Source organism: Acipenser ruthenus, chromosome 6 (genome assembly GCF_902713425.1).
Source record: "Acipenser ruthenus chromosome 6, fAciRut3.2 maternal haplotype, whole genome shotgun sequence".
Taxonomy (NCBI): Eukaryota; Metazoa; Chordata; class Actinopteri; order Acipenseriformes; family Acipenseridae; genus Acipenser; species Acipenser ruthenus.
Genome location: NC_081194.1, coordinates 65,625,588 through 65,633,890, shown reverse-complemented (window position 1 = coordinate 65,633,890; position 8,303 = coordinate 65,625,588). Strand labels below are relative to the sequence as shown.

General features: G+C 38.5%; 1 protein-coding gene across 4 annotated transcripts in view; it reads left to right on the top strand.

The window, feature by feature from the left end:
* Nucleotides 1-3,451: 3,451 nt before the first annotated feature.
* The window catches only part of LOC131737320 (retinitis pigmentosa 1-like 1 protein), a 29,037-nt gene continuing 24,185 nt past the window's right edge, over nucleotides 3,452-8,303 (top strand). For 2 of the 4 annotated variants that reach the window (XM_059025688.1, XM_059025684.1), the window contains exons 1-2: nucleotides 3,452-3,531; nucleotides 6,067-6,522. The gene's annotated coding sequence lies outside the window, so the exon portion shown is untranslated. The remainder of the gene's footprint in view (nucleotides 3,532-6,066; nucleotides 6,523-8,303) is intronic. The other 2 variants (XM_059025685.1, XM_059025686.1) reach the window with 2 other exon arrangements.

Here is an 8,303-nt window from a genome sequence, read left to right as displayed (position 1 = left end):
AGTGACTTGCTCAGGGTCACACAATGAGTCAGGGTCACTGTATTCATGAGGCTATGAATACAGTTTATATATATAGATTTACAAATAAGTCTCTAAAATGGAAGTTTTGGAAATTATTTTTCTAAAACAAAAAGAAAACAATTAAGGTTGCAAAAATGGAAATAATTAGAATGTTTAAGACTTATTTTTTTATTGTTAGTTCTGTATTATTTTTTTCTTAAAAAAAGTTTGACCTGGACAGTCCAGGAATTAGCATCTGTGTCCGGATAGCAGGAATTAACAAGCCCGGACGCCATCAACTAGGCTGGCTGCACATTTTAAAAACTGCCTAAAAGATTTTTTAGATTAAGATCTAGGGAAGGGCAAGGTACTAGTGAGAAACGTTACCCAAGTAATTAATCTCCAGAAAATTTTAAAAAGGCTTATTCCATTGACGTTGTGTCGGTCTTTTGTGATCGAAGCACTACTGCATTTAAACTAAGAACTGGGGAGAGGAGGGGATTTAAAGAAAATTGCCCTGGGCTGAATGTTAAAATTAAATACAACTCACAGTATCTATGGCCTTTTAATAGAGCCTGTGGGGTTTGTTATAATAACCTTATAAATATCCCAATTATTACTGGCCAAATCAAACTACAGTCTAATAATCTTCGTTTGGCATTATTTAATCTTAGATCACTGTCCAATAACCCACCTTTAATTCATGATTGTATTGTAGATCAAAGGCTTAATATGTTGGCTCTCACCGAAGCCTGGCTTGGGGTAGATGATAATGTCTCATTGATTGAGGCTTCCCCTCCAGACTACTCCTTTATCCAGAAGGCTCGTACCAGTGGGAGAGGAGGTGGACTTGCTATAATTTATAACTCTGATCTTAATATTAAACAAGGAACTATGGACGATTATTCATCGTTTGAGCTATTATCATTAATTTTACATAATGAAGTATCTGTGTACATTGGTATTGAATATCGTGCACCAAAGCCACATGCTTCATTTTTATCTGATTTTGGTGATTTTCTATCTTTACTATCTTCCAGCTATGATAGAATTCTTCTGTAGGGTGATTTTAACATTCATGTAGATATCGAATCAGACAAGTACTCAACACATTTTTTTTAATTTACTTGACTCTTTAGACTATGTCCAGCATATTACAGGTCCTACTCATAATCACAGACACACATTAGATTTAGTAATTTCTGACGGCCTAAATGCTATGGACTTACTGGAATTACTTATCTTACCATTTCAGATCATTTTGCTGTTATTTTTGAGGTTAATGTGCTTTTAAATTATTATTATTATTATTATTATTTATTTCTTAGCAGACGCCCTTATCCAGGGCGACTTACAATTGTTACAAGATATCACATTATACAGATATCACATTATTTTTACATACAATTACCCATTTATACAGTTGGGTTTTTACTGGAGCAATTTAGGTAAAGTACCTTGCTCAAGGGTACAACAGCAGTGTGCCCCACTGGGGATTGAACCCACAACCCTCCGGTCAAGAGTCCAGAGCCCTGAGCCCTAACCACTACTCCACACTGCTGCCAATAAAGTGATACACATTTTTACAACTCGTTAACTTAACCCTTCAACTATAAAGTTTTCAGATGCACTTGGCTCTTTATTACCTTTGCACTCTGTAACTATGGATGAGCATGTTGATAATTATAATATCTTTCTATCTAGGACCCTTGATGCTATTGCTCTAGCTAAAGGTTGAAATGTTTCGCTAAAAAAATACTCACCATGGTTTAATGACCCCACTTGAAAACTTAAACGGCATGGTCGAAAATAAGAACATAAATGGAGAGGTACTAAACTACATGTACATTATCTTATATGGAAGGACCATCAAGTAAAGTACAGAGAGGCTTTGGTAGTAGCCAGATCAACATACTATTCAAACTTAATTAAAACTAACAAAGATAATCCTAGATATCTTTTTCTATTTTGAATAAACTAGTTCATCCTCTGTGTAATCCTCCTTCTGCTGCCACAGTCTCCTGCAATGACTTCATTGACTATTTCCATAGTAAAATTATAAACATCAGAAATCAAATTTCACAGATATCTTGGGTGATGAAAGACTTAACCCCAGTAGAACCTACCAGACCTATTCTGATTATTTTTTATTCCTTCTCTCCATTGCCCTTAATAGGTTTAAATGATATAGTCGTGCATATTAAACCTACTACCTGTATTCTTGATCCTATCTTGGGCAGCAGTGTGGAGTAGTGGTTAGGGCTCTGGACTCTTGACCAGAGGGTTGTGGGTTCAATCCCCAGTGGGGGACACTGCTGTTGTACCCTTGAGCAAGGTACTTTACCTAGATTGCTCCAGTAAAAACCCAACTGTATAAATGGGTAATTGTATGTAAAAATAATGTGATATCTGTATAATGTGAAATCTTGTAACAATTGTAAGTCGCCCTGGATAAGGGCGTCTGCTAAGAAATAAATAATAATAATAATATTCCAACTAAATTATTGAAATAAATATTTGTTCTCTTAATACCTTTATTCTTCATTTTATTAATGGTTCACTTTCTTCTGGGATAGTTCCATCGGCTCTTAAGGTTTCTTGGCTCATGAAGCCAAGAAACATAACTTGGATCCAACAATTCTACATAATTATAGGCCTATTTCAAATCTTCCTTTTCTTGCAAAGATATTAGAAAGGGTAGTTAAAAATCAACTGCATCAATTTTTGACACAAAACAACATCTATAAAAAATTTTAGTCTGGTTTTCACCATGCACATAGTACTGAGACAGCTCTTGTTAGAGTATTAAATGCTCTATTAATTGGCACTTACTGGCAATTATCAGTTTTAATTTTATTAGATCTAAGTGCTGCTTTTGGTACCGTGGATCACTCTATCTTAATCAATCTCCTGCAAAATGATGATTTGGAAAGTCATTATAAATACAAAATAGTCTGCACTGTAAATGTTTATCAAGTTACTATTTACTTCCCACCTCAGCATAATTATGTGTGCCGTTTAAAATGTTTACAGTATCAAAAACATTAACCTCAAGATAAAAATTACTAACTCAAAATGATCCAAAGGGACTCTGTAACTTTATGTCGCTTTGCACTTTCTGATTTTGTTTTTTCCTTTGTTTTTCTATTGCAAGTAAGAAATGTATCAAAAACCGAACATACATTCAACCAGCCGTTATTGCTGTTAACGAAATGCAACCACGGTAATAAACAAAAACGTCCAAGTATAAGTATTTTGATGACTATTTATGTTTACCAGAGCATTTATACTTCTAAAAAACGCAGAAACACTGGGATTCAATGACACGACATGTTGAAAACAGCAAAGATCATGAGCAGCACAGAACGCTCTCCAGGCACAATCGCCAGACGCTTGCTTCACCTATATATCAGAGTGGAAATCCACGCAATCGAAATCGCGCATGCGTACAGGTGGAAAACGTGGACGTGATAGATACTGTGTTTTTTTTTTTCTTTAGCTGTTAACTTTGAGCTGCTGAACAAAGATTAAGTAAGTATACACCGTGGTTTAGAGAATATATAATGCCGTTAAAAAATTCAAGATCATTATTTTCTCTTACTTTCATTTGTGCATTTTTTAGTCGTCCTGCATGTAGCACTCTGCTTGATACATGCACAGGTATTTGGGTTCGGGTAGCGATTGCGCTGCCACCATCTTTGTCTACAGGGAGGTCTGGATGTGGGAGAGAGTGGGAGAGGGTAGAGGTTCAATAACTCGTCAGACAAAAGAGTTTGTTCAGTGATAATCTTTATAAGGAAGCAGTTTAATACATAAATACCAAATAGCATTAAAACACAATAATCACAATATCCACTAAAAAATATAATATCTCCAAAGCTTTAAAATGCCTTTATGAAAGGAATATATAGTACCAGGCACAGTTTCATCAATGCCGATTATAGGAGAAGGATAGGAGAAGGATACAATATGGGTTATGGGTGTCCTAATAAATCTAATAATATTGTAGCGATCTCCGAAATGAGGAAAGCGAAACAGGAATTCAGGGGCTAACTCAATTTTATTTGCCAACACAGAACTGGTCAACAGGCAACTGAGGGCTGCGCTGTTATAGGACTCTTTGGTTGCTATCAGCTGCAGCCACACTCTCTAGCCCCTATTCTCTTTGATTCTATATTCAGCTGCTATCAGCTGCAGCCACGCTCTCTAATCCATCTCTCAGCACTGTTCTGTTTGTCTCTAGAGGTTGGACACAAGAGAGTGGATACCTCCCCTGCTTTTCATTATGAAAAGCTGACTCCTCCTCTTTTGTAGCACCCATCCAATCCCTGCTGCTTTTTTACTCTGTGACCCCCTATTTGGGAGGGTGCTGCTACCGTCCCCATACAGGATTGGCTTTCCAGTTCCACTGCCGCTACACAACTCTCCCCTCGAGTCCCTGCATCCCAAGGGGACCGATAAAGTCAAGAAACTGGCGAGGTGGACAGCGGTGGCGTCTTGGCCGAACAGACAAGTTGGGGCCCCTCACGCCCACTGGTGGTGAATCAGATCCTGGGTTAACAGGGCTGCTGGGGGTGGAAGGCCCAGGACCAGAGTGAGCCGGTCCTGGTGTAGTAGGGGAAGGCGGATCGGATCCTTGAGGGTATGGTCCGGGTAAGGGTGAGACAGGACTCGCTGGACCGGATTGATGTGTAGCCTTGGTAGGGGGTATCTGCACTCTGTATACAACTTCGCCCAGGCGCTCCAGCACCTGGCTAGGCCCCATCCACAGGCTGTCCAACTTGGGGCAGTGGCTCTGGCATCGTCTCAGGTTGAAAACCCAGACCAGCTCCCCCGCTTCAAAGTGTCTCCCCCTCGTCCGGACGTCGTAATTCCTCTTTTGCCAGCAGCTTGCTGCCTGAAGTTGGTCCCGGGCGAAGCTGTGTGCGACCTCCATGCGCTCCTCAAGTCTTGTGGCATATTCAGGGCCAGCTGGTCCGGGGTCTTGCTCTGGTGGCTGGACAAAAACCAGTTCTGGAGGAGTGAGAAGTTCACACCCCGGTATTAGGAGGGCAGGTGGGCAGGCAGTAGACTCTTGGACCGCGGAGCGGTTGTTAACCAAAGTACTCAAACAGCTGACCCTAATTATCCCTTTAATTGGGTTGAGTTAACTAGGGGGGGCAATAACTTTTTCACACCTGAAGATTGCATGTTTGATTACCTTGCACACCAAACAAATGAAAGAAGCACCAAACTTTGGTGTCATTTTTTCTCTCGGACTCCCTCTATATACTACTACAACCCACAAATAAATCTGACCAAAATTCAATGTTAAAAATGTGCAAAAATGCAGAAAATCAGACAGGGGGCAAATACTTTTTCACGGCACTGTAAATAAAAACAACATTGACTATTTTTTACTTGTATTTATTCATATAAAGATTAAAACATTTCATATAAGATTTGGCAATGTACTTTGTGATATTTTGCTTTGTCTTGACTACTTCTGCATAATTGCTGACAAAGTGTTTTGTGCTTGGACAAAGTCTTGTGTCTCTGCAACGGTCTGTAGTAGATATTTTAACTTTGATTTTTTATTTGAAACCCTCATAAAATGCAGGATTTTTTATAGCCAACTTATTATAATTATTATAATTTATATATTTATTTTTGGGCAGTCACAGCGTATATATAAAAAAAAATTCATTCCACATCAATAAACATTATATCATTCGAAACAGCTACTTAATGCCTTATTGTGAATATGTTGGGTTTTAATTTCTGGTTTACCGTTGAGAAACGGGCTGTAACACAAAGTGGTCAAAACAGAAAATGTTCACATGTTTTATTTGTCACTTTTGAAGTGTGAGTGGGCCCTGGACCAGCTGCACCACCTGCACTTATGATAGCTGTGCCCCTTGGCTACAGTGCCCTCAAAGCTGTGATCGAGTGCAGTGTTTTGAACACCTCTCATGTGGTTTGGCAAAAGCAAAGACCACTCAATTAGCACCTGAGCTATATCTTCCTGAAGTTTTGCATCCTTTGCTGTAAATTAGACTGTAAAGCTTCTCTTTTCTTTACATTTAGTGATCCAAGAGTTACTTCCTGTAGCTACAGATGGCTCTGGGAGGGTAATCCTCTTTCAAATCAATCCAATTCCAACTTCTACACACATGGATCCATTCAAGGGAGAATTAGCCTAATTGAATTATTAGTGTTACTGTCTTCTACACGGGCAGAACAATACTTGCAAGTCTTTAAGATGTTGTGAACTTAAATTCCAAAAGCTTCAGTAGAAAACAAGAACAAAAAGAAAGAAAGGGATATGAGATGTGAAGGGTGCTGTCTGTGTTTACCTGCGTGGATAACAAAGCTTTGATGTGCTGTCACTGTCTCCCTGCTGCATGAATCAACGGCTGAGGGGTGAGGAAAAATAAATCAGAGCTTGGCCTGGATTTTTCTACAGCTGCCACACACAGGGAAGGACAGTACAGGGGACAAGGGACACTGGGATGAGGCTGGAATGCTTTTCGGTCCATCAAGGTAAGCAAAGGAGCTTTCAAAACATACAGGTGCCATTAGTTTTAACTCAGGAGACTGATGCAGCAAAAAAAAAGGGTCAGAGAAAGAGCTTTGAAAAACCTTAATTTCACTGATGAGCAGACACATGGAGCAGGATACAGGTATTAAAAGCCCCACTCCACTTTTTAAAACATACATATATATATATATATATATATATATATATATATATATTATTTTTTTTTGTTATTTTATTTTTATGATTATCTTAATGTTTATATACATATATAGTTAAGGATGCTGAATCTTCTTATTAACTACAGCCTTATATTTATGCATTAATTTATTAAAATACCATAAATTGCTTTAAAATGTATGTGTGCTGGTGTATCTGCTTCCCATGAAATGGAAAGACTATTTCCAGAAAGAAAAAGGACTCTATTGTCTCTTTCTGTCTGTCAGTGTAGAAACATAATTGTAATACGATCAAGCTTTCATATAAAGATTACTCAAGGCAGCATCGGAAAGTAGTCTTTATAACAGGAGGTCCCTCTATACACATACAGATGTAAAAAAAAAAAAAACTTGAAACAAAAATATTAATATTGCTTACTTATACATGCATACATCATACAGCTGACTCTGAAAATGAGGTTCTGTCTAGAAGACAAATGTAAAAGTACATCCTACTAATAGTGATCCCATCCTGTGAAGCTCAATGTTTGTGTATTCCCACTTTTCATTGAAAGGTTAGAGTAACTATTTGGCTTCTGTTGGCCCTTGTGAGGGAAGCTTGTAAGGCAAGTGGGATGGATCATGAGACAGCAGGTTGAATGTCTCCTTTGCATATCTTGATAATCTGAGGGATATCTTCTGACAATGCAAGTCTTTAAGACTGCAGATCTCATTTGTCAGCAGACCTCGGTCTTTTCGAATTTTGTACTGGTAACCCAAACAATAGCAAACTGTATTTAAGACTTTTATTTTTTTAATTTGGTGTTTAATTTAGTGTCTTTAAAAATCATGTGGAAATGTGTGTGTTTTTTGCACCCAGAAACTTTGCACATACTACTACAAACAACCAGCAAGTGCCATGAGATTAACTCGGCAACCTAAATTCTACCCTCCAACTGTTCCCCTAAAATAGTGGTTCTCAGCTTTCCCAAAGTAGAGACGACCAAGCACTTTTCCACTGAACATTAGTAGCGATGGATCATTTTTTACATTGGTCTTCTTTACATTATTCACATTGCTCAATTTACCATTAAGCCTAGCCCATTTCCCTCTATAAGGCTCAGTTAGCAGCCCCAGACACTGCCCCTTCACACTCAGTGCTGCAAGAGGCACTTACCACACTGCAGAGGGAATGGAATTCAGATTGCTGGCACTGCCGAGGAATACTTCAGGCAGTGATTGAGGATTTCTTGTGCCAAATTAAATTTGTATTTGTTGATATGCTGTGTTATCTGTTGATTTGCAGATGTATGGTTTGGGATTCTGATAGGTGCAGTTGCATTGCATAAGGATTATTTCACGGTATTCCATTTTGCCCCAACACACAATTTAGTCTCCCCAACCTTTTTTATTTTTTTATTTGGACTGAAGTCCATTTGGATCCAGGTTGAGAGTACCATAAATCAGCTAAGGTTGTTTTACAGTGGGTGGTGCTTGCATGAAGTACAAGTTGTTTTCTGACGTCTGTTTGTTGTTCCAGCACTTCAGGTTTGCTTTCACAAGGTCTAGTTAGAGATGCTGAGGTACTGATTTGAATTCAGCCATGTCTTGTTTATACTGCCACATTT